We start from the raw sequence: 26,892 nt of genomic DNA, 5'->3' as shown, positions 1-26,892 counted from the left end.
AGTATAGTATAGTATAGTATAGTATAGTATAGTATAGTATAGTATAGTATAGTATAGTATAGTATAGTATAGCGAATCCAGGCTTGAATGGTGCGCATCTTACATCACGCAAAAACCGCCGCCACGTCTCTGAGGTGGCCACACCGAACCACTCCCCCCCCCCCCCTTTTTTAAATTTTTATACGAAGCCAGGTACACGCAGAATTTCTGTCCTTAGTGTGACTTGGTACAGGCCAATATCTCTTTCCCTCCAGAGCTCCCTAGCAAGAGGTATAGGGTTATCGCCCCGATAGCTATCATGACTGGCCCGGCACGGTACACGGAAGTGACGTGAGTATAATGACGCTGATGAAGACTTCGTCATCGCGCTAAAAATCAGACCGATTTCCAATTACGAAGATGAAGAATCCCGAAAACGATCCAAAGCTCATTAACATATCTCAATTCGCGCCTTTCCTTGACTTCCGGCAAATAAAAGACTCGCAGCCAACGTCCGCAACCGACTAGACTTGATTTCCTCTTTCTCGCGTTATCTGCGCGTTTATCTGCGCGTTTAGCTAACACTAATCTCGGACCCACGTGGCGCACAGTTCAGAGCTGCTGCTGTTTTTTTTCGCCAGCCGTGCGAACAATGCCGACCGGCTGGCGCTGAAAGAAACGTTAAGAGCGACTGCGCGGTCAAGAGACCGCGGAAGAACGGCCGCTGCAAGCGCCCCAAGCGGGCATACGCACAAGAAAAGGCGCGCGACGACGACGGGCACTTCAAAGGGGGCAGTTACACTTTCATCTCACCGTCATTCACTCCGTGGTCTCACTCTAGTCGAGGTTTCCATGCATGCCGCGCGGGAGTTTCAAGGCGAGAGGACAAAAGATGAGGGCAGCTACTCGGAGAAGAAGCGAAGAGCAAAGAAAAAAAAACTGGCCAGAAGGACGATTAAAATAAAAAGAAGAAACAAAGAAGGACGAAAGACGATGCTGAAGTCATTAGTGTTCCGAACGAGCGACGGAGCAGCGCGCGCAAGACGCAGCCGTCGCGCACCGAAGCGGAGCAGGCAGTCTTCCAAGTCGTATACCAATACAGGGAAGCGGTTGGTCATCTAAATGAGCGTGTCTGGCTTGCTCATCATCATTACTGAAGTCATTAGCTTTATTATTATTATTATTATTATTATTATTATTATTATTATTATTATTATTATTATTATTATTATTATTATTATTATTATTATTCCGCCTCTGTTTCTAAGCGTCTGCTTTTTTTTTTCCGGGCGCACTAACTGATTTCTCTACGGACGTCGGCGCCGCTCGTAGCTGCGTTCAACACAGCGTTGGCTGCCATCACGGGTCGGTGGACGTGGCTTGGGTCGGTGGAAAGATTTCGGGGGAGCACTGGAGGTTCGCTATAGCGTATTTTTTTTCCTCCCTATTTTACGCTGACGTGAAAGACTATGCAGGCAGGAATTAAACGGCGCATGTCAGTTAAGACAAGGGCCTCAAAAGAGAGTATCACATCTCTTCACTGCTGTTCACGGTCTGGCCCCTGCCCGCTGCTCATTGTGTATTCCTTGAAGTCAGCGGCTACGAATACCTTGTAAACGGATAAAATGGGACTGACTGCAGCCCTTAGTTCGCGAAGTGAGTAATGGCGGTTGATAATCCCTTATTATTTAGCCTGAGGGAGTGATGACTTGTCTTCAAGGCACTGATGGTAGTGGGACTAACCCGAAGAGAACTAACCCCTACACCCCTTTTACTCCGTTCTTGCTCAGAGAGTCGTAATATCATACTCTCGCGCTATACTCAACCTCCGCTTGGCTTTCGTTCCGTCCAAGGTGGCAGAAATTGAAGTGCTCACAGGCGGCATGAAGGGTGCTTGCCCTCCCCCTTTTTTCCCACCTCTCCTCATTCTGGATACCAGAGAGAAAGAGACAAAGGTTTGTTAATGAGTTTGGGACCTCTGGAGACTGTGCATACAATTTATCAGTATACTTTTTTTTTAATCTCTGTGGCCTCTTTCATTCATCCATCTCTTCCCTCACTGCGCGGCGTAAGTGTCCACAGACAGAGAGACAGTTACCAACCATAGTAAAACGATCCACGTGACGAGATTCCCATGATTCCATGCGGTTTCGTGTCGCTGATATGGAAACCATGTAGGAACTATGCGGAAAGGATGTATAAACCACACGAAAAAGGTAGGTAATGCTCATGGATTTCCATACATCTTCCATTTCATACGGACCTCGTATCCCATAATCTCCAATGAACCGCTTATACAGAACTTTTCAATAAGAATGTCTTTCGTTTCCGCCGCGGTTTCTCAGTCATTACGGCGCTCGGCTGGTGACCCGAAAGACGCGGGTTCGATCCCGGCCGCGGCGGTCGAATTTTGATGGAGGCGAAATTCTAGAGGCCCGGGTACTGTGCGATGTCGGTGCACGTTAAAGAACCCCAGGTGGTCGAAATTTCCGGAGACCTTCACTACGGCGTCCCTCATAGCCTGAGTCGCTTTGGGACGTTAAACCCCCATAAACCAATCATTTCCTTTCATCATCACCATCATCATAACCTAACTTAACCAAACTATTCTTCCCCATCACAGGGCACTGACACCGGCGGAATACATCCCACCACCACGACACGGATGCTCTCTGGATCCCGCAACCGGATCGTCCTCTTTCACGGAGAGAACCGGCGCCGGTAATGACCTAGCCGCCAGCGCGGGCGCGGAGAGATGACCTTCATTAGCGGCCGCGCAAATCCGGAAGCGATATCGGCCTGCCGCCGCTCACTGCACTCCACATGCTTCGACCTCCGGCAGCCGCCAAACGACGCCGCAGGTCACCCGTCGAACGCGGCAGGGGCTGCTCGAAGGCGCTGTTGACTATGGCTGCTGCCGCAGTCGAGACAGCTAAACCAAGGAACACAGTGTGATAGTTTCCACTCGAAAACATGCCCGCGAATCTTGAAGATCGAGTAAGCTAGAGGGCGCTTGAGAGAGTAACAATAGGGAGATTTAGAACAGGGTGACCCTTTCCGCAGACCGATTGGGTCACCCTATCTTAAAGCTCCCTAATAGGGAGAGGAACGGCAGTGAAATTAACCGAATTCTGGTAGGGAGCTCTCTAAAGTGGAAAAGAAGGGATGGAAATGCGACAGAGAAGCTGGGAACAATGATAACAATAACGAATCAATCAATCAATCAATCTGTTTACTTAATTTGCCCAGGAGCGACCAAGTGGGCTCAATACTGGAATGCAGAGAATTATACAAGTGAAAGGAGAAAAACAAATGGCTTACACCGAGAAACAGCAACAAGAAGACAACAGATGACAGACAAATACGAAACAGATGGCAACACTAGTCTGTGCAAATAAACAAAAAGCAAATAATAAACACAAGGGTCAGTAAAGTGCATACGTCATAAAAAATACAGTACAATGGTGGATAGCAGAAGGAACACAACCGAAGTTTACAATAAACAATCCGCTGAAGGTGGAATAGTAATAATATCAATCCCTACTGGAGGGAAGGGAAGATGTAGTAACTGTTTCGCTTAGAGTGGACACCTCAATACACTCCACTACATAAGGAATGGATGAATGAGTGAAAGAAGGCAGATAGAGAAAGAGCCGCTCTAGTGGATGGCAGCTGCGGATTGATTTCCACTGCCACACTCTAAGCATAAAGGAGCAAAAAGGGAGTAAGCTATCCTCTAGCGAACTCCCTTTCAAAAGGCAGTCCAGGTATATAGAGTCCAGGTGTTCCTTAACGTGGAATGACATCGCATAGCGCACGGGCGTATGCACATCACCTCCGTCGAGGTGCAGCGCTGTGCACACATTCTGGTTCAAAAGCACTGGAGCAGCCGAAGGCCACAATCCCGAGAGTATTAAGGGAAGGAGCAGTAGTCTGAAAGCAGGAACGGCAACGGCGGCATGCAATTCGAGGCAGTCATTAATGGGTACGTTGAAAGAATTATCTGGTAGAGGTGCTGCGTATGCACGCGACCCTTCCTTTAAGAGCCGCAGCAGAAGACGAGACCGCAAAAGACACCGCGAGCGCCGAGTCCAGTCACGCTAGACAGTAGGCGCTGACGGCAGCCTGTGTGCCAACGCGTACTATTTCTCTTCTTTTCTGGTACGGTGCGCGTAAAGTCGCTGTGCCGTCACTCGTGACGTCACTGTGTCGAAACCATTAAGCGTGGCCCGTTGCAGTGATGTCACGCATGACGTCAAAGCATGCCGACCAATCAGTGTGACGCGTGGAGTTACGCCACCGCCGCGCCACAGGGAAACCTGTCCTTAACAGCTGTCGCTGTAAAAGGAGAGGAGACCATGCTCCGAAACTCAAGCAGCCACAAATGAACGTTTGCGAGCTACACTGCTCGCTGTTACGTCACAGACAGCGCTAAGAACATTGGACTTGACCCGCGAAAACCGAAGGAGAGACTAGAGTGAAGGAAGACGCCGCGATGAAACGCCACCACTGCATTTCACTCCCTCCTTTATCCCTTCCCTTAAGGCGCGGTTCAGGTGTCCACCGATATATGAGACAGATACTGCGCCATTTCCTTTCCACCAAAAACCAATTATTATTATTATTATAGCACGCGCATGCTTTTTCCGGTCGAATCGCACGCGTTGTCCAGCTGCGTGAGCGAGTAAATAAACAGACGAAAAGAAAGGGAAGAGAAAGGTTCACTAATGAGCAGTCCCATCATCATCGTCGTCGCCGGAGCTGTCCGGTGATTAATTGCAATTATCGGATAATTAGGGACGTCCGAACGTCTCGCAGACGCTCTGCCCCAATCAATGAGCCCCGGCGCTCGCTCGCTGCGCGCGGACCCGTTCCCGGGCCCAGCTTTCGCGCGGGCAGACACGAATACGCGGGAACACCGTGTGCCCGATAGGAGCGGTCGAATCGGCTGCGCCGGTAGCTTTCGGGGGCGGCGAACGTACGCCTATGTTCGCACCAGAGTGGCCGAAGTCGCTTGGATAGAAAGAAAAAAAGTAGCGATAAGTAGAATTTAAAGGAACTTAACGGCCAGTATCATTTGTGCTCGCTCGTGAGAGAATCCCCTTTCCACTGATTTCGTGTACGGAGCAGTATTTTATAATAATAATAATTGGTTTTTTGGGGGAAAGGAAATGGCGCAGTATCTGTCTCATATATCGTTGGACACCTGAACCGCGCCGTAAGGGAAGGGTAAATGAGGGAGTGAAAGAAGACAGGAAGAGAGAGGTGCCGTAGTGGAGGGCTCCAGAATAATTTTTTGGAGGAAAAACGCTAAGGCGCCCGTGTGCTGTGCGATGTCAGTGCACGTTAAAGATTCCCAGGTGGTCGAAATTATTCCGGAGCCCTCCACTACGGCACCTCTCTCTTCCTGTATTCTTTCACTCCCTCCTTTACCCTTACCTTTACCCTTCCAGTATTTTACCCTTACCTTTAACCTCCTTTACCCTTACCTTTACCCTTCCAGTATTTTATAGCAGGTATAACAATAGGTGGTGGAGTGGTTTTTAATTAAAATAATGGTAAAAAGGAAGGTAAAGATTTTTGCTAGCCCCGGCATCTGTCATCGATACTGAAGCACCTGAGCTGGGGCAGCGGAAATAAAGGATAGCAGGCAGAATGGAGAAATGAAATGAAAGAGGTGAGGGGACCGAAAGAGAGGATGGGGGAGAAGTAATCTATACAAACTGTTCACACAATAAGAAATGTGTCCAGGTTGTGCGCGTGATCAGTTCATGGAGGAATTAAAACACACGCGCACAGCACTGTGCTGGCTACAACTGGAGTGGGGCGTCCAGTTATAAATCGCAGCAACATCAATTGCAGTAGGATTAGTACCTGTAGCAGTATTTTATGGTTGTAGTAGCAGTTGTAGTAGTAGCAAATATCAGTAGGAGTAGTAGTGCTTGTAGAAATAGTAGTACTAAGAAACTTGGACGTTTATGTTGTCAGCGGACGTGGCGACAATCAGTCAATCTTTCCAGGAGACATGGATGGAACTGACATGGCACAGCACACGGGCGCCTTTAGCCTTTCGTTTCGATGGAGGCGAAACTCAAGAGACGTGCGCGCGTGTGTGCTGTGCGATGTCAGTGCGCGTTCAAGATCCCCAAGTGGTCGAAATTGTTCCGGAGATCTAGCTTCACTACGGCACCTCTTTCTTCCTTTCTTCTTTCACTCCCTCCTTTATCCCCTCCCTTACGGCGCGGTTCAGGTGTCCATCGACATATGAGAGACAGTTACTGCGCCAGTTCCTTTCCTCAGAACCAATTTTCAATTTTTTTTAAACAGGTTGCGCGTTCGGGACGGGCCGGCATTCTCAGGCCATAATGTGAAGAAGTGTGGCACAATCATCAGAGTGAGGGCACAGTGTAGGTCCAGAAGATGCACGTAAATATGTAAAAAAAAAAGCGGAGCGAGCTGTGTGTTTCGGTTTAAACCTGTCCCGATAATGACCAAATTGAAGCTGTACCTCCCATTCGCGCCAAAATTTCGCCGTAAAAAAATATTCATGAGAATTTATCATTACTTCGTTACGGCGCGTAGCGAACTCCCACAGCGACAGCACAGCGGTAAGTCAATTTGGTTTCGTGAAAAAGAAAAACATATACACCCTTTTATAATTTCCAAACGCGACGACGAATAAGTATTGAGCCTCGCCGTTAGGCGTATGTCCACAAGCACAGAGAAGGCTCGATCGCCAATCGCGATGCGTGGTGCCCCGCCGCGGTGGCTCAGTGGTTAGGGCGCTCGACTACTGATCCGGAGTTCCCGGGTTCGAACCCGACCGCGGCGGCTGCGTTTTTATGGAGGAAAAACGCTAAGGCGCCCGTGTGCTGTCCGATGTCAGTGCACGTTAAAGATCCCCAGGTGGTCAAAATTATTCCGGAGCCCTCCACTACGGCACCTCTCTCTTCCTTTCTTATTTCACTCCCTCCTCTATCCCTTCCCTTACGGCGCGGTTCAGGTGTCCAACGATATATGAGACAGATACTGCGCCATTTCCTTTCCCCCCAAAACCAATTATGAGTCACCCGACCGCGGCGGCTGCGTTTTTATGGAGGAAAAACGCTAAGGCGCCCGTGTGCTGTGCGATGTCAGTGCACGTTAAAGATCCCCAGGTGGTCGAAATTATTCCGGAGCCCTCCAGTACGGCACCTCTCTCTTCCTTTCTCCTTTCACTCCCTCGTTTATACCTTCCCTTACGGCGCGGTTCAGGTGTCCAACGATATATGAGACAGATACTGCGCCATTTCCTTCCCCCCCCCCCGCCCCCAAAACCAATTATGAGTCACCCGACCGCGGCGGCTGCGTTTTTATGGAGGAAAAACGCTAAGGCGCCCGTGTGCTGTGCGATGTCAGTGCACGTTAAAGATCCCCAGGTGGTCGAAATTATTCCGGAGCCCTCCACTATGGCACGTATTCTTCCTTTCTTCTTTCACTCCCTCCTTTATACCTTCCCTTACGGCGCGGTTCAGGTGTCCAAAGATATATGAGACAGATACTGCGCCATTTCCTTTCCCCAAAAACCAATTATTATTATTAGTCAGTCACGCCGCCTACTCATGTCGGCAGTCGCAGCGTAACCCCAGAACAAGGCAACGGACGAATGGTAACGCAGCCTGGGAGGCATTGAACAGACACGAGGCAAAAAGCTCTCCCACTGCTCCAGGGCATTTCACTGAGGCGGCAGCAGAATAGCCAGCGTTGCAAATGAAAGACAACGATCATGGAGTAAGTCCGGCAGTGTCCAGCATTGGTATCAGAATGGCGTTGAGGGCCTATTCGCACCAAGGGCTTTTCCGCGTACCACGGCACCCAGGTATCTTCGACTCGCGCGCAGTCGCACGTGCAGGATGTTGCGCACTATCGGGTCGAGCTTCTGAGCGCTCACTGCCTGCAGTACTCCCGTACCAACAAACGCCTCCGCATCGGAGCAAAAAAAAAAACGGCCCTAGCTCCGTCGCCAGCAAGGACGACACAGGCCGCCACTCTCCGTCTCATACGTGCGGAAGGAACAGTCTCACGCCACGCAGGCAACGGAAGCTTCCCGCCCAATCGCCAATAATGACCGCGACGGACATTTACCGGACGTCCGCCGGACCAGGCTTCCTGAAGGCCCGTCGCCGCAAAGAAGAGAGCTCGCGATGCAGCGACGACCGACGATGCCGAACCGAGAGAGCCGGAGGCCCCGGGGCAGCGCACTAGCTGTCGTAGCTATATATACGCCGTGTGGGTGATGAGGGCCTCGAGAGAAAGCAGACTCCCCGGGATCAGGAGAATAATTCTCTCCCCCAACTCTTCCTGCTTCTCTGATGTCCGGTGTGTCCCCTCCTGATGCTAAAGAAGAAAACGCAGATAGAGAGAGAGAGAGGGGGGGGGGAGCAAATTGCAGCTCGTCATTACCGCTGCGGTGTTTACCCGCTCCATCGCCAGAGATCGTATATGGCTCGGGGGCGCCTTCCATCAGGCCTCGGCAGCCGTTGCGGTGGACGCGTCGAATCGGCCCGCGACAAAGGACGGATACGTCGTTTGGGCCCGTTATCTCCCCTCAACTTGTGGTGCCTGCGAACGCATCATCGCGGCGAGTGGGACGCAGAACAATGCTGTTCTTTCATTTCCTTCGCATCGGTGAAGTTCAGAAGGAGAGGGGGGGGGTCTGCGCACAAGTGAAAGTTCAGTGTGGTGGGGCTACTATTTAACGCAAACTATGTCATTCCCGATGTTCCGAATGTATTCATATACGCCTCTTATAGACAGCCACCAGCGACGTTACTCGGATCCTTAGTGCGAGCAAACTGATTCGCTTGAACTGCTCTGCGTTTGTTATATGAAAAATGCGAGCAACGATGAAACAAAATTTTCATCCCTTTAATTTTTTTCAACACGCAGTGTGAGAAGAAACGAGTTGTCACTACAGAAGAAGCACGCGCTGCAGTCTGCATTGCCACAGTGTCGATACCGACCGCCTTCCAGGCAGCACACACGTGGATGGATACGCAACGCTGCACTAGTAGATGCTCTAACTCCCGAGAGGAGACGAGGTATAGTCGAACATACACGGCACTGCGAAGCACAGCTCTGCACACCGCCTTAGCCTTGTATACAACGAAGCGTTTGCACAGCAGTGGAAGTGCTGCGAGTACTATACATGATATAGAGCGGCGGTATGTCGCTAGTACTGAAGGTACACTGCGCTATTCCACCAGCATCAACAGCGCGGCGCCGAACAGAGCCTCATTTTCTCACAGAAACGCACATCGAGTACTCAATAAGAGCTTCGTTTTCGTGGGATTCTCCTATGTTTAACGAACTGTCGAAAGTAACCCATGTTTATAGAGCGACCTCTACTTCAATCACGCAGAAACAGTTACCTGACTTTGCTACAGAAGTACAGCCTTTGCCAGAAGTAACCAGGCTGCATGGTTCGCTTCCCATTCGAATAGTGGAGACCCTTACGGCTTCCCTAACGATCAAAAAGTTCTCGGAAGGTGAGGACAAGGGTGCTTCTTATCATACAGAGATTTAGAGCTTGAGGGCTGGCATGATAGCTTCAATATACGACTGAGAAGCAAACCGTGCAGCATGGTTACTTTCGGCAAAGGCTGTAAATACTACCAAGATTCCTCAAACGTACCTTATTTTTGAATACACCGTCCCTGTAGCATCTCGGTATAGCAACACGTATCAGTAGCTGCGTGGCGCAGACAGAACTTCAAGCCAATGACGTGGGAGGCGATGAATGCACCGAGCCACAGTTCCCGCGGTTGTTCAATGCTCCCGACCATATAGGCAAGGGGCAATTCCACACGCCAACCTTGTCAGGCCCCGTGTCCTTGCTTTTTACGCCGCGCCCAAAGTCGTACATGCGCTGGAGGGAATAACCAACGCGTAGTGCGGACACGCGGTCCTCCTTCAGCCATTATGCGACATTACTATTCATGCCGTTTGCCCTCCTTCTACACCCCCCCCCCCCCCCCCTCGCCGGTTGTTTGATGAAGTCGGGTTGGGTCGAGCCGCGGTTCCGGAGAAGATAAACCCGCTTTTGACTCCCAAAGCTACGGAGCAATGAAGCGGCGCCGCGTTCTTTTACGCACGTCGTTAGCGCCGCGTAGCGGAAGCCTGCGCTCGAACCGACTCCGTACTTGGACGTCAGAGTATACGCCAAGCACTGAGAGCCTCCACTACTCTGGAGCTGTGGGCTTCAAGTCACGCCAGTTTCACGAACAAAGAGAATATAAGAAAAGTGCTGACCTCATTTGCCCTACGAGCCGCCCAGTGTTCCTCAAGGACGCGTTAAAGGAGGATTCTGCGTTAGCCGCGAGCACGACGCTAAATGTTTAGAGCGTCGAGGCTGAGACTCCTATCGAGGTCGCATGCTTGCTTCACAAGCGACCTCATTGACGAGAATCACAGTACATTAATCGGTGTTTCATAACCTCCTATATCAGTTGGAACAGCGCTCATGCCGCTGGGTCACCGTACGAAATGGAAACGCTACTTCTCTCAGCTTTCACGCGTGTCCGAATTTCGCGCAGTTTACAGGCATTGAGAGGGCCGTATTCGGCCTCGAAGGTTGGAACGCACGTAGCGTCGCCACTTATCACGAAAATTTCTTCTGTGCGCTGACTGCTCCGCCCACGCATTGCCGGCGTGGTTTCAGGCCGTTACGCCACGCAGGAACATGGTATACAGCTATGGAGTACGCCGTCGGCGGCAACCAAATCGTACAGTGATTCGTCTGCTTGCCGACAGGTGGGGCGACACTACGTAACGCCTAATTTTGTAGGTAATAAATGCGGCGTATTTCTCTTTCTCTCTAGATTTCGGAGCGGACTCCTTTTTACAAATAAATTTTTATTCTCTCTCTCTCTTCGGACGGCTTACGGGTTGCACGCATCGCAAAGCGTTCTCTCTCGCCTGCACCGGGCTAGCACACGAACGCTGCCTTCAGGCCGCGAGGTTAAGTACACCACCGACTCGGCTGTGTGCGCCCCTTGGCCGACGACGCGCCTCCCATGTTTGAACAGGCACGACGCGAGTCACGCTAGCGGTGCGGGCGGTTCCGCCAGTCGTCGGACCGGAAACGGGAACGCCTGGCTGTGCATGTACCTACATGCCGTCTCACAAAGACCTGTCGAGCACTGGTGTTCAGCTGGTCGCGTTGCGATTTTGTTTCTTCATAAGTATATATACCGTTACTATCGGTCTTCGCACAGGTAAACTCGCGCACTCCGGCTTATACGCAGCTGTACAATCCGTATTTTTCCTAAGCGACGCGGCATAAAACTGTAGGAAACGCGTCCCGAACGCGAGAGTTTTGGCTGCGCCATACTGCACCGATTTCGGATGTCACAACCCCTGCAGTAAGTACCTCACACGACTACCGTTGTAATAAGTGGCGCTGAACAAAAGAAAGACGGACTGAGCAATGAAAAACAAGGGCTTTGCAGGGAGCTCCGTTTCGTAGGTCTGATCCTCCTACGCCTCTATGCTTGATTGTCTGATCATCTCCTTCGAAGCTTTGCGTATCGCACTTCGAACACCGAACCGCGAGCCATCATCAATGTCACCTGTATTTGCTCTGTAATGCGAAAGAATTACTAGTCCCATTACGAGAAAAGCCGGCGGCGAGGGTGTGTGTTTGTGCGCGCGCTCGCAGATGGTATACAGAAAATCCCAACGATGGCAAGAGAAATAGGTTGACGTCATCAAGCGGCCGTATGACGCACACAGCAAGCCGAGCACCGCCACTTCAGACAACACCATCAATGTCGTTCATTTATATATATACTCGCCACTGGCCGACCTACATGCGACGCCAGTTTTCCCGACATTCGTGCCAAAATTGTGACGCAACCGTTTGTCGTACAGCGTTCCGGGTGATGTCATACGATTTCTCGTTGCATATAGCTTACATGTGCAAGTAAACTTCGAGGTTATCTCGCGACAGGGATTCGAACCGACGACATATGCGCCTTCAATTGTATGTCTTCCCAGACTTTCGCATCAAAATTGTGACGCAACCGTTCGTCGTACAGCGTACTGGGGTGGTGTCACAACGCGTGTGTATTTACGTGTGGGTGGTGTCATACATTTCGCCACCGGAAACGGCGCAGAACATTGAAGTTTACTGCCGCATGCTTTCGCATTGCCACACGTAAGCAGTGTTAAGTGTCTCTGCCGATTTTTTTTCTTTACTTCGTTCAGTCTTACCTTTTTGTCGCTACAATCCCTTTTCTCGCGCAGCGTAGAGTCCAAGGCGTGGAGGTCATTCAAGTAAAATTACGTCACTGCGAATGAGACCACCGACAACAGCAGCAGAGAAAACAACGCAAAGCAAAACCGCATAGTTTCCTAAACGTCACTAAACGCCTACCGCAAAGCGGGGACATGAATATAGCGAAATATCCAGTCGAGATTCATACCACGAGTGGCGTATAGAAAGCTCGTTCTTGCGGCGTAGTAAGCCGACATTTAACAAGACTTCGCGCGCGATAGTGCTGCTTCGTCGAAGCCCCCGCACGCCCATAGTGAACTCCCTCGAGCGGAACCCGGAACATCAGCGATAAGCGTTGCCGGCGAACGAAGGGTTAAAGGAGAGGGAGGGGGGGGGGGGGGAAGCGTCCCCCCACCCCGCATTGGTATGCGGTCGTTCAAAGTGGCCGCGTCGCTTAGCCGAATTGCTCGGCCGCTGGCGTGCTGTCGTTAGCGTGAAATGCCGGCCCCGTCGCCAGTGGCCCGGGGTCGCCGCAACGGTCCGCAGCGCCGCCAACAGGGCGACGGGCGAAAACGACGTCGCGCGAGTTCGCACGCCCCTTCATTACCCTCCCCCTCCTTCTCCCTGCAATGTCCTTTTCAACTTTGTCTTTCTCTCTCTCCCTCCCTTGAGGCGTCTTTAGCACATGTTATTACCGATTACTGTTAGGATTTAAGGAGAGAGATATATGACTACGCTGTATACAGAGGCGGATGCGCCGAAATCCTGCATCTAAATTCGTTTCCTTGATACCTGATCTGAACAATAAGCATACTGCTTGTATAAAGAGAGGAGGGTTATTTAAGGAATAGTTAGTACCTCACCTCATCTAAAGTCGGATAGTGAGCGCAACTCAAGAATGGAGCGGCGAGTGCTCCTCCTCAAATGAGCCCCTCCGGCCAATGGCGTCGACCGATTCTCCCCTTCTTAACAAATTAAGCGAAGTTTCTTTTGTCAACACTGAAGCCATCGTGAGGAAGAGCTGTGCAACCACTGGCCGCAAGGAAATTTTCAAGGTGTTCTTCCTAATTTCCACACTGTTATAGAGTCAACAAAAATTCGACACCGCTTATTCCACCGCAGTCACGGCTGTCATTGACCAATAAAATTATTCACAAATATGTAAACGCGGCTTATTGCATCATTTCTTTTTTGTTTTGTTTTCGATGCCTTGGGGTTTATTTATTACTTGTACCCACCTGTGGATGCCCAACATACAAATTTGGGCTGACAGGCAGCAAGAGGTTAGAGCGGTTTTATCGGGAAGCTGAGCAGCTTAATCAAGCCGAACGTGTAGTCACTGGAAAAATCGGCGTGAGCCCACGGCGGCACCAGTTTGGTACTCTGAAGTCCAGGCGCGATCAGAATCAAAATGATGAGGCAGTAAGGATGAAAAAAAAAAGCGGCGGTAATTTACCTGGGGTGAAGAAGAAGAAGAAGAAGAAGAAGAAGAAGAAGAAGAAGAAGAAGAAGAAGAAGAAGAAGAAGAAGAAGAAGAAGAAGAAGAAGAAGAAGAAGAAGAAGAATTTAGGAGCACGCACCAGCCTTGGATGCTGCAAATGTTATATGTTCAAATCCGGATACCACCCATCCCTTTCAAATTCGGGGCTGCAGGCGCCGGTTAGCCAAGTTGTCTGCTTTTCAAGTATAAAATGCTTGGCCGAGATGCAACCTGGCGTCTGAGCGCAGCACTGCGCTCGTGCCGGTGATTCGCCGACACCAAAAAAAAAATACAAAGCTGGCTTGCCAACGAGCCTGCATGCATGCACAGATGGTGAATATGCTTCACGGAGACAAAAAAAAAAGTACAGTTTGTACAGCTGTGTAAAGCTCCCTATATTTTTTGTTCATTTCGGTGCAGCCTGGAAATTTATACCCCATAACGGGTCATAACTGGCTCCGTGTGACTGGTAGCTTATCACTACAGTGACGTAGAAGTAGGCGCAATAAAAAAAGTACGAGCGGCCGCGCGAAGCTATTACTGTCGACTGTCGACAGAGGCATTGGCATCGAGTTAATGGCGTCGATATGCTATTCCTGAGCAGTCCGAAGCGCGATATCTAGCTCTCAAATTACTGCATATTATTCTTTCCAAGAACGTTCACTGAAGACGATAGTGCCTTCATAAGGAATGAAACACTGTAGTTGACCTTCGCGCATTAATATGCTACTGTCCCAAAATGAGACTTACGTGGCCGTTTCCAAGCCGCAAGCGAGCAGATGACGTCGAAGATTCGCGACTACCGAAACAGACGTAGTGGTGGCAGGGGCAGCGGCGTATCGCCGTCTGCTCGTCTGCTCAGGAATAGCCCAGCAGCGCCATTAACTCTATGCCTGTGCCCCTGGCGGCAATCGACATATCCGGCTTCACGCCACCTGTGCGCCGCAGATTCCGCTTTTTTCGCTACCCGTTCTTCTAGTTCATTTCACCTATCACACCAGTTTTTCTGTGACACTTAATTGATCGCAACAGCGGTTCAACAAGTGAATAGAAACGTACACATCTAGCACCCATAAAAAATTATACTGCAATTTTCAGTGGATATTTTTATCGTGGAAAAAAAAAGAAAGCACGATAGTATTAATATTTCAGCAGGCGAAGCTGAGTTGAATTCAAACAACAACAGAAAGTAAACCTTTTATGCCTCAGGGATACACTACGGATTTTTCCGACGAGTTGGGGGTTTGAACGCGAACTATAACCTCAAAACAGCGAAGGGCGGAGTTTTGCTGCTTTTTTTTTGCATTTCACGTCCTATGCAACGTGGCCGGCGCATTCCGGCACCTAGACTTCGGCCTCGTTTTCAGTGGCGGCATTCCACTGCAGCCCGCACACCGCTCCCGCAGAAAGCTAAAAAAATACAAGGCACGTTTCGACCAGCCCTGCTCTTGACGCAATTCTCGCAACTCGATCGATCTGCTGACGTCCATGTGCAAGGATATTCCGATGACGAAAAGGTGGCGGGCAGGGGATTGGGAGGAAGTGAGTCAGTTTCCCGATAGGATGCCAGCGAGCAGACGGACATTGATGACAGAAGATAGGCTGTGAGAGGAGCCCTCCAACGTAGCAGCAAAAGCGTGCCTCACAATAGACGACGGAAGGGGGCGGGGGGGGGGGGGGGTGGCAGCAGACGAGTGAGGAAGGACAGGGACAGGTGACACGCCCCGAAACAATGCCGCGCGACTCTAGCGGCCCGACAGCATAGCACGCACACAGGCGCGCGCCGGACTGAAGCAATCGCGACCCACTGGAATGCGAGCCTTGCTGCGAGCAATGAGATGGGGTGTCACCGCTCGTACGAAGACAGCTGTATGATGAACTTTCCCCGCGACAGATGGCGCCAGCATCGTGGCACATCGTAGCCGAAAGCGCATGCGTTCGCCTTCTGCCTAACGACAATGGCAGCCGAACAGCGCAAGCGAAGAACTGTGGCGCTAATTGCTATTGTGCGTAAGGTAGGTACGTGTTAACATATATGTCGGTGCCAGAACTTCAGTGTAAAAATCTGCGCATATGGCAGCGAACTCTGCACTCGTTTCATGAACCCGTCGGCTCTAGAATGCGCTCTGAGACAGAAAGAAGGAGCTGTGGGTGATTGGTGTAGAGGGAAGTGTGTGTAGAAGCGCGAGGGAAAGCTGCAGATTTCACAGTGACAGTTAGGGATGTCGATGATCACCGCAAGAAACACAGGAACACACGCGGCCCTAGTATTATTAAGTACTATAATTAACTCATGCGTCAGTTTTCAGTCATTCCAATATGAAGAAACAAAATTAGGGGGACACGCAAGCTCTGCGTCCGTCTTAAAGGCACGACGCGACAGCGGTACTGGTTATTTATTCTTCGTTTCTAATTATTACCTCTATCTAATTAAACACACTAATTAGCATGCATCAGTAGGCATCCTAGACCACGTGATACACCACAAGATGCACAGGGTTTCCCTTTAACGAAGTCGAACGAACGTGCATCAATGTCCTAGGGGAGGAGACCTTACTCGCAACCCAAAGGTCGTGGGTTTGATTCCCGACTGATTACCCCAGTTATCCCTTAAGCGTAATTAATTTACTTTACAGCTTTAGTTGTCATTTTAACATTTTAGTCGTGCTACGACATCAGAGACGCAACTTACCTCGAGTTTTAACTGTTTTCATTCTGCAGCTCAACGTGCGAAGTCACAACCCTCTCGACCAATCCTGAATTAATGCGACAAAGCACACGTGTTTTCCTCCGAACGCCTATAACGCTGTTCTGTTAAAATTCCGCAAGCCAAGCTCTCTTGGAGCCGTTTCATTTAGCATCTCTCCGGGCACGCCGAAATCGGCCCCACGTTTAGGCCAAGATTCCGCCATGAATAAAACGCGTCTGGGGCTGTCACGTGAGGGCCGACTTCCTCGCTTTTATTTTATTGGCTAGTCTTAAAACTGTCACGTGATGCTGACTCCTGAGTGTTCCTTCCACCATGCACTCCAAGCTCGGTACCGCTACCGGCGGCGGAGTCGGCTTTAACAATAGTTTCATTTTTTAGACTCGCGCATTGCTGCCGCTGCTCGCACTGAAGCTCGGTACATTCTTTCCGACTCAAAAACTGCAATACTAAATTTTGCTAGAGGCAATATGCACGCGACCGCCTACCGCATGTTACAGACCATTTCTCCTGAGCCCTCCCGCCAAGTGGAGCTCATCTCGGTGCCTGCGCACTCGGGAAATCGTGGTAACGAGACTGACAACGTCCACGCCCGAGGACTCATAAACCGGGCGGACTCGGGCCAGGGCGACTCGAGGCAGCGCATGCATACCTTCAACGAGCTGACGCAGACCTATCGAGCCGAGCGGCAGCTCTACCCTCCACCCCACTCATCCCTTTCCATCCACCACCAAATCCTGTGGCGCCGTCTGCAAACCCGAACCCTCCACACCCGCTACCTACTATCCCACATGCACCCGGGTGCCTTCCACCCCATCCTGTTCCTTGTGCCTCCACCCCACTGCCACCCTAACACATTTGCTCATGGAGTGCCTGGCTGATCCTCCGCCGCCGGGCTCGGAGCTCTCCACCTGGGAGGAGCTCTCCACCGCCGGAGCTCTTCACCTGGGAGCTCACCACCGCCACCACGCGGGCCTCGGATGTGCCGCAGCGACATGGACTGTCAGGCATCTAGTGCAGTGAGGCCGTACTGCCTGGCCCGGGCCAGCAGCCCCCACCAGTGGACATTTAAAGTTTTATCTCTCTCTTTCTCTCTCTCTCTCTCTCTAAGCTGGAGGTTGACAGGCGGATGACTACAGTCATACAGGTGCACTGCTTCCGATACGGAGTTGATGGCAGGAACGAAATAAAATAAGACAAGCCAAACGCACTAGCAAGAGCGAGGGGTATGCAAAACAAGTCCGCAAGGCCACAACGTCGTGGAATACATCGCAAAAACAATTGCGCCAAGCTTTTTCTGCCACCGATAAACTCGTTAAAATAAATTTCACCAAACTCTTCTTAACTTACCGCTATCTGAAGCGGCACTGTCAGCCCGAACTATCGGCACGAAATTCGTCAGAGGACATTACAACCGACCGTGCATACTGCCGCAGCGTCGGCGTCAGCATCAACGTACCCTTTCGAGTCGTGCTGTTCCCTGACCCAGACAGGCACGCGCGACCGCGATGGCTGTCAGCGGAAAGGCACATCCGAAAAAAACGCACGCCCTTGCCGACTTCTCTTCCTCGTGTAGCTCAAGCGCATTTGTCTTTGTCTTTGGTTTTCCCTCTATTCTCCGTTACGCCACAAGGTCGACGACCTAGTTTCGTATACTGGTGAAGTATGTAGCTCTTCCCCCCCTTTTTTTTTCAGTCCTCCATCCGGATACCTCACTCTCTCGGTGTCTACCCTGTTGTGCGAAATGCTTAGCACAAGTAAAACACAAAATAAAATAAAAGTGTGCGTATGTGGCGGGGAGGGGGGGGGAGGGGGGGGGGAGTAAGTGTAGGAAGGGGCACAACCCATGCGCTTTCTCTGAGCTAGTCAAATCGAGAAAGAAATGCAAACTGGCCCGAATCGCCACGTTGCTCGTTTTGTTGATTCAATTACGAACTTACCGGACACGTCGGGTGAAACAGAAGGAATGACCCTTCCTATGTCATTTACTGCATGCAGACCATACAGCGCTCAAGAAGGTGCCGTCGCTTTTCGCTTACCTCTTTGACCAACACGTAAACGCGCCATACGCACAGTGGAAGCTAACGTTCCCCATGCCTGCAACCAAACCTGCAACATGCAGCGATTGGCCGCTAATTACCTTCCGCGCTGTCTTAAACCGCACGAAGAGGATAAAAGAAGCAACGCCGACATCTACTTTTCTCGCTTCCCAAATGACCTCTTCGAAAGGCGCTCTGCGAGTCCTTCGTTTGCAGCTGCCGCACGCAGTGACGTGACGTCACTCTCGCCCGCAACACCCCACGCGGCCATTCCGTGCGAACACACGCTTTCACACTTTATCGTGCAACGGCCACTCCGCTCGGTGCGACCTGCATACCTCCCGTGCCTGCTCGCGCATTACGGCGCCGTGTACACTACACCCGCGCTCCCCGCTAGCAGACGCGCCCGGCCACGCGGCAGGAATGACACTTGGTCCTGTCACGGCGTGATCGACGGCTCCTACAGCGGCTACAGTCCCTCCCCATCACACACATAACGCCACACACAAGCGGCTCCGTGCAAGCCGAGGAGCGAGGCCCACGTGCGCCGGCTGCTGGTATATTATAGTCGGCGCAGGAGGAAGCGAACGGCTCACGACCGCCGCACGCAGACGAAATTCGAGGAAACGCCGGGCTCGGCGGCCGTGCTGCTTCGCTGGCTGCGCGAAGCAACAGAGGCGGCAGCTGCTGCGCAGACTAAGAATAGAGTCCCGCCGGCAGAATACGCGCGCACGGGCTCCATACCTGGCCCTCCAGACCCCCGTCTGCAGCCTGCCTCACTCAGTGTGCGAGCTACAGCTAGCGAGCGGTGCGTTGCGAACATGAGAGGCTGCCTGTTTGTATGGCGCACGCGCACATCTGTTTGCTTGCAGTTTGTGAGTGTGCGCGCATGTACATGTAAGCTTGCATAGTGTGCACGCCCAAACACATGCCTAAACGCGAGTGAGCACTCGCAAACACCTTCAAGGTGACCAGGTGAGATGTATACGCTACGATGACAGCAAGGTTCCCGTCCCGTCTTACATGCACAAATCTAACAAAAACACCCTCGTACGGCAGCTTCCTATGAGCCAAGTTCCAGCAGTGTCCTGCGGGCTTCTCTACACCATCCGCACCCCATCGTTCAATCTGGCCTAGCCAATATAAGTTCCCACCATGCGGCTCAATGCGGGCACCTTCGGATGCATGCAAGAGCGCCTTTCCCCCTTTAATGTTGCCACCACACTACTCTGCCTATGCCTGAACGTTGCTGTCTTTATACCTGAGATGGTCTTGCAAAGAATACGCAGAACAACACAGCTTCTACTAGCTGTAATAACGAAGTAACAGCGTGTCACGTGAACATCATCTGTGCATGAAACACGACGGCTGCTTGCATGAAGACTTGTTGGCGAAAGACACACGGCAAGCTCAGATTCGTTTTTTTTTATATACACCCGAAGAATGTCGCGAGCCGGCTAATTCTTCAAAAAACACGCAGCAAAAAATCCAGTGGTAAACTTACCTCAGAAGTATATAGTTAGTTCTCTCTCAGTGTGCTGCCTTCCTGCGTGTACTTGACACCAACCCAGTAGTCTATAAGAAAAGAAAGAAAACAGGAAACTCATTTCTAGAACGCTATAAATAACACGTGTGCAGTTAATCACCGAACACGACCACGTGTCTCTGCAAGCCGAGTGAGCCTGTATATTGTCAAACAAAGGATGCTCTTGCTCGCGGTTTCCGGTGTTGACGCCCTGTGCCCCGTTAGTCGCGAACACGCCAACGCTGTCGCTGTACGGGTCTGCGCTTATGCCTATTGCTACAGCTATTTCCGATCGTGAGGAATGGCTTTTCGGGTCATTTGTGTGAAGAGAGCGGTTGTAAACGCACATAACGCATTTCCTGAAACAAGAAAACCCAGCGAGAAAGGAAAGCGTATTACACACAAAAAGAGAACCAAACATGGACGAAGCTGGAACCACGTCGGAATTCAGAGAGATCCCAGCGCAGTTAAAACTATTCCGGACCTCGGTCAGCAAGGTGGTGGAGGTAGTGTTTTTTTTATTAAAATAATAGTAAAAAGGAAGGAAAAGATTTTTGCTAGCCCCCGGCAATCTGCCATCGATACTGAAGCACCTGTGCTGGGGCAGCGGAAATAAAGGATAGCAGGCAGAATGGAGAAATTAAATGAAAGTAGGTGAGGGGACAGGAAGAGAGGATAGGGGGAGAAGTAATATGTACAAACTATTTACACAATAAGAAATGTGTCCAGGTTGTGCGCGTGATTAGTTCATTTTAGAGGAATTAAATCACACACACGCGCACAGCACTGTGTTGGCTACAACTGGAGTGGGGGCGTCCAGTTATTAATCGTTCAAGGTAGAACTCGCGGAGCGTTCGGTCATTGCGTGTAACTACCTGACGGAGAACAGACGGGACATCAAGCACGAGTGTTCGAGGTCAGCAAGGTACGAGTTTGGAGAAATATGACCATCGTTGCGCTGTGAAATAAAACAAACAAAGCTTCGTTACTGAATGTTACTTCGTTACTGAATGTGCTTTCAACGAAGTGGGCAACAACTCAACAGCGGTATTCAATAGCATGAGTGTTCCGGTCCATGCAGGAAGTCGTATACTAGCCAGCGGCAACTTCGAGGTCGTGTTACGCTACGCATTTTTTTTTTTCTCGGTCACTGGACTCACTAGAAGCGAATCTACCTTCGCGCAATTTCAGTAGCACCTACTGCATTGAAAAAAAGTGAAAGAGAGACAGCAGTAACTGCAAGTAATTCTAAAAAAAGTAAAAGAAAATTGTCTTTGGCATGTGCCAAAAGGTTTACAAATTCTTACCATTACTGGGGTCTACAAAGGAAGCTCCACTAATTAGACAAAATATATGATAGGCATGCACGTACATCCACCGTCAAAATTTATGGAACACGACACTGGTGAAAAAACTTAATATCATTGCAACCGGGGCACATCGCTTGAGATTGAAAGATGCACTGTGTATTTCAAAACTGGGAATTAGGCTGCACGTGTATACTAGAGGCTGTGTGGAAACACGTTGATGAAATTAAATTAATTTTTTTTCACTGATATCATGTTCATAAAAGAAGACGCATACAGCTATATATGTGTCATAAGGACGCATATGTGTATACTCCAACGGAGATCTGTCGATGTTTTTCTCTCTGAGATTTCTTCTTTTTCAGGCTCACCTCGTTTAAATTGAAATTTCTAATTTTAATTGGTTTTTTGGGGGAAAGGAAATGGCGCAGTATCTGTCTCATATATCGTTGGACACCTGAACCGCGCCGTAAGGGAAGGGTAAGGGAGGGAGTGAAAGAGGAAGGAAGAAGGAGGTGCCGTAGTGGGGGGCTCCGGAATAATTTCGACCACCTGGGGATCTTTAACGTGCACTGACATCGCACAGCACACGGGCGCCTGAGCGTTTTTCCTCCATAAAAACGCAGCCGCCGCGGGTCGGGTTCGAACCCGGGAACTCCGGATTAGTAGTCGAGCGCCCTAACCACTGAGCCACCGCGGCGGGTGATTAAATTGTAAGGACACACTTAAAATCAGAAAAGTGCCAAATAAGAGGCTCAGAAATGTTTCGCGTTTTAACAGAAAACAAAAAGTAGAAAAATCGGCCCGTAACGACAATCACATTCCAAAACAGCACATTTGCGCTGCTGACACAGCTATACCTATGCACGGTTCACTCGCAAGGACGTCACGATGTTTTCCTACAAGATAACCCCTATCACCTCGTGAGAGTGCCCTTGGCTCGGTGTTTGCGAATATCGTCGTACGACAGGAAACAGGCAGGCATCCGCTGGCGTGGTTAGTCAAGCATCAAGTGCGACAAAACAGCCATGCTCTTAGCATCGTTGCTGCGTTCACACTTGCGCCTATTTGTTCGCTGGCCAGCCCGCCTGACATCAACGCACACCGCCTTCGCAACAGAGACGAATTGCACCATGCATGTGCAAGGCCGCTCACCATGAATAATAATAATAATAATAATAATAATAATAATAATAATAATAATAATAATAATAATAATAATAATAATAATAATAATTTGATTTTTGAGGAAAGGAAATGGCGCAGTATCTGTCTCATATATCGTTGGACACCTGAACCGCGCCGTAAGGGAAGGGATAAAGGAGGGAGTGAAAGAAGAAAGGAAGAAAGTGGTGCCGTAGTGGAGGGCTCCGGAATAATTTCGACCACCTGGGGATCTTTAACGTGCGCTGACATCGCACAGCACACGTGCGCCTTCGCGTTTTTCCTCCATAAAAACGCAGCCGCCGCGGTCGGGTTCGAACCCGGGAACTCCGGATCAGTAGTCGAGCGCCCTAACCACTGAGCCACCGCGGCGGGTCCATGCATAAACAAGGAGTGCAATTTCTCAAGATACAAGACATCAAAGGGCATGCGGAAATGCACTGTAGTTTCTTGTAGACCTCATGCATTAAGCGATCCAGGAAACGCCTGGGAAGTTCCTGACATACGCGTGCAATATAGCATTACGTTCGCGAGCGTTTAATTGGGGCAAGAAGAAATGAAGATATGGATATTTAGACAGCGCTCTGCAAAAACCTGTTTTCTTTTTTTTATATTAAAATTCATTTCGGAGCTGATGTTTGTTCACAACCGCAGCAGCCAATTTTCGAGGAGGCGGTGAACGGGCTCCCCAGACTACGCGACGAGAATAGCTTGCCCTTAAGAAGGCGAACACGCAGCCAGGGTCATTGGTGACGTGCAGCGCGGCGAGCAGCGGAAAGGTCGCGGGTTCGAAAGCGCTCAGTCAGTCTGCCGCACAAGGAAGCTGCAGTATGCTAAGCATGCGATGCCTTGAGGGTGCGCTACGTGCAAAAAAAAAAAAATGGCTGGCGGTTTAGCATTGTGCGGAAGCACAGTTTTTTTGCAGGTGGCCACCACCGCCACGTATACATGAAAGCGCGATTGAGGCATCCGCCGACTCAGAAAGCCAGTTATGCGCGTCTTCAACTTTTTCGTCGTCAGTGCCAACTAACCAAGTGTACGTCCAGCTATGTTCAAGTGCCGCGTTTCTGCAGCAATGCTGCCAATGCCAGCGCGCATTTCTGTAATGCCACAACGTTATCTAATGCCACAACGTTTCGTAATGCCACAACGTTATCCACGCCCACGAATGCAGCGCACATATCTCTGTCTCTACCGCCACGTAGCTCGAAGCGCGAATATTAGTTTGATAGTAGCATCAGTACCCGCCGCGGTGGTTCAGTGGTTAGGGCGCTCGGCTACTGATCCGGAATGCCCGGGTTCGAACCCGACCGCGGCGGTCTGCGTTTCGGCAAAGGCGAAACGCAAAATGCGCCCGTGTGCTGTGCGATGTCAGTGCACGCTAAAGATCCCCAGGTGGTAGAAATTATTCCGGAGCCCTCCACTACGGCACCCCTTTCTTGATTTCTTCTTTCACTCCCTCCTTTATCCCTTCCCTTACGGCGCGGTTCAGGTGTTCGCCGAGATATGAGACAGATACTGAGCCATTTCTTTTCCCCCAAAACCAATTTTCATTTTGCATTTCACAGTAGTATTAGTTAATCAAGACGACGGTGTGCAGTGCACAGTTCGAGATGTGTTGCACCTTAACACGAGGCGTGATCGTCTGCGGCGATAGCGTAGTGCTCTCGCGCAGAGGCCAGCGAACCTGACCTGCTCGCGCCTCCGCGGGTTCGAATCCCAGTCGCAGATATTTATTTCTATTTCTCTATTTCACCTGGCACAAACTCACAATCACCGCATGCATACGAACATCGCGAGTTCCTGCTCGGGTTTTACCCATCGGAATAGCGCTTCCGCACTAGCAGAGTGCTTCGGAAAACACAGTTTTCTCCACTAATAGACTCGGCGTGTCATCCGCTGCGCACGTTAACCCCAACGCGGCCTGGATAACTACGAGGGCCGTACAGGAAAGTCTGTGCCCCTCATGACGACTCGCGTGCGCAATACGGCGGAGCGCGGCCGACCCTCCGTCGATGAAGACACGCGAGGAAAACGCGCGCGCGCACGAATAACATCCTTCATGCCCGCTTTGCGCGGCGTGGCCAGTGGTGCTTGCGTGGCGCGCTTACGGAACCGTGCGACAGACACGGCGGCGTCCTTGCGCACTCTTGCGCGCTTTCCATCAGATGAACGCACCGTTCGGCCGTGGAAAAAGCGCGGGAAAGAACGACGACACAAGCGCCGGCGCTCCACAACACAGTTCCCTCTCTTAAAGGAGTATAGACACCTAGATTTTGGGTGCGTGTTTTCTTGTTTGTGTTTTCCTGTTTTCTTGTGCGTGTTTTCTTGTTTGTAGGCAGTATTATACATGGATTACCTCCCGATATTCTCCAACGACCGCTAAGTAATTTATAATCGCATTTCTTTCTCGTGCTGATTCGGTTTCAACAGACCAATGAGGACTGTGACGTCAACGTGTGCTTACAGGTCACGTGAGATATGAAAAAAAAAACTTCAATATAATCGCTACTTCCACATTCGTTGTCATTCCGGCTCTTGAGGAAGGCTGGCTTAAGCGCTGCAGTAAATTAAAACGATGAAGCAGCGATTATATGGACGTTTTTTTTCATGGCTGACGTGACACAAAAGCATTATTTGACGTCACAGCCATCGTTCGACTGTTGAAGCCGAAACAGCACGACAAAAAAAATTCGATTATTAATTATTTAGAGGTTGCAGGCGAATATATCACATGGTGATTGATGCGTAGTAGTGTACTCCGCATCATTTTAGAGAAGAAAGCATGCCACCAGAATTAGGTGTATATGCTCCTTTAAATACTCTGAATGCGTGGCCGAAACAGTTTTATGCGTATTATTATTGTAAATATTACGTATTACTTCCCAAGGAAAAAAAGATCCCGACAACAGAGTCATCATATTGCTCAGCGTGAGCTGTTCATTTAAAAAAGGGACGATGCAACCATTTTCGAAGTTGCTTGTGCACACTAAAGCAGCACACCGAAAGCATAATCAACGAGCTGGAAGCATATGTGAGCGCAGATTGGGGCAAGGGGGGCAGTGGTCCCCCTAACAGACATGGTGAAGGGGGCGCAAATTTTGTGCCCATATTGTTCCGTGCTATCCAGAAGACATGAACGGGTGCTGCCATGATTTTTGCACCCACCTCCTTTTTGGAGCGACCTGTGCACGCCTATGGCGGGAAGCGTATAATCAAATGATTTGCGGTTCTTTGCCACCTATTCCGAATCCCTCCTCCCTTTCCACCCCCCCCCCCCCACCCCACCCTTTTTAATGCTAGACCCAAGAGTCAACTCGAGGGTGCGTCGGGTGTGAGATGTCGGGAAAAAAAATTGAGTGTGCTCGGCACCAGATGCTTTACCTTGCCCCCCCCCCCCCCCCCCCCACACACACACACAACACACGAAGTGCGAGGCGCCCAAAAAAAGAAAAAAGTTGAGGTGCTCGGCACAAGAAGCTTTATAGATTGTCATCCCACGATAACAATGCGAGGCATCCAAAAAAAAAAAAAAGAATGAGTGTGCGCGGTACTAGACAAAGTTCACACTGCCCGATTCGTTAACTGTCTTCCCACAAGATTGCTCTGAGGCGTAGCGAAAAAGACTGAGCCTGCTCGGCATAAGATGCTTTAGGTTAATTATCTTCTCGCAACACTCACGAGAATGATGTGGGGCGTCCAGAAAAAAAATAATGAGGGTGGTCGAACCCAAACGCATAGCTTGTCTCCCCATGAGACCGGAGTGAGGCGCCCAGGAGAAAAGATTAAGATGTTCGGCACCAAATTCTTTAGCTCGTCTTCCCACAAGAACGATTGCAACAGTATGCAAATGCAAGCGAGCTCGCCGCCAGGAAGCATTCCACCGTATTGTCTGGTAATGCTTCAAGTTGTACGTTTCTCCAGCATGATCTGAGGCCTATTTTTACGCCTAGTTCAATGCGACGTCGGTAAAAAGCCAGCATGCAGCAGCCACTGCACTGCCGACCTGCTCGATGGGCAAGTGTGTGGCGCCGCTCTGTTCTTGAGGCGCGTGTTGAAGCAAATGCGGGCAGCGAACAGAGCCGACCCGTAAGAACCCTGCGATGCGGTGCATGTCCACTGCCATCGTAGTGTACCCTTTAGAACGAACGATACCAGTGTCATTTTCAACTGTAGGCGATACAGTATTTGGCGCAGGTAGAAGCCTGGCTCTCTCGGCCTCGCATTACAGTCATTTCAAATCGTATCATATCGTTTCTTCAGAAGCCCGAAGTGTCATAGGCGGAACACTATTTATAAGACGTAAGCCTTACTAGCCCCATTAGACGAAATTCCGTCGGCGACAGTCGTCGTTGTTGAGGCCGAGAGACGGTCCCCCCCCCCCCCCCCCCCCCCCCTGTCCTCCGACGCGCCATTTTCTCGTACAGCATAACTG

General features: G+C 50.4%; 1 protein-coding gene across 4 annotated transcripts in view; it reads right to left on the bottom strand.

The window, feature by feature from the left end:
* Nucleotides 1-26,892, bottom strand: part of PMCA (plasma membrane calcium-transporting ATPase 3) — a 289,652-nt gene that overhangs the window by 197,537 nt on the left and 65,223 nt on the right. For 2 of the 4 annotated variants that reach the window (XM_077631441.1, XM_077631439.1), the window contains exon 2: nucleotides 19,966-20,036. The exons of the other annotated variants lie outside the window; for them this stretch is intronic. The gene's annotated coding sequence lies outside the window, so the exon portion shown is untranslated. The remainder of the gene's footprint in view (nucleotides 1-19,965; nucleotides 20,037-26,892) is intronic. 4 annotated transcript variants of the gene reach the window in all.

Source organism: Amblyomma americanum, chromosome 7, assembly GCF_052857255.1.
Source record: "Amblyomma americanum isolate KBUSLIRL-KWMA chromosome 7, ASM5285725v1, whole genome shotgun sequence".
Classification (NCBI taxonomy): Eukaryota; Metazoa; Arthropoda; class Arachnida; order Ixodida; family Ixodidae; genus Amblyomma; species Amblyomma americanum.
The sequence above is the reverse complement of the archived record's forward strand: the minus strand, read 5'-3'. Positions and strand labels throughout refer to the sequence as shown.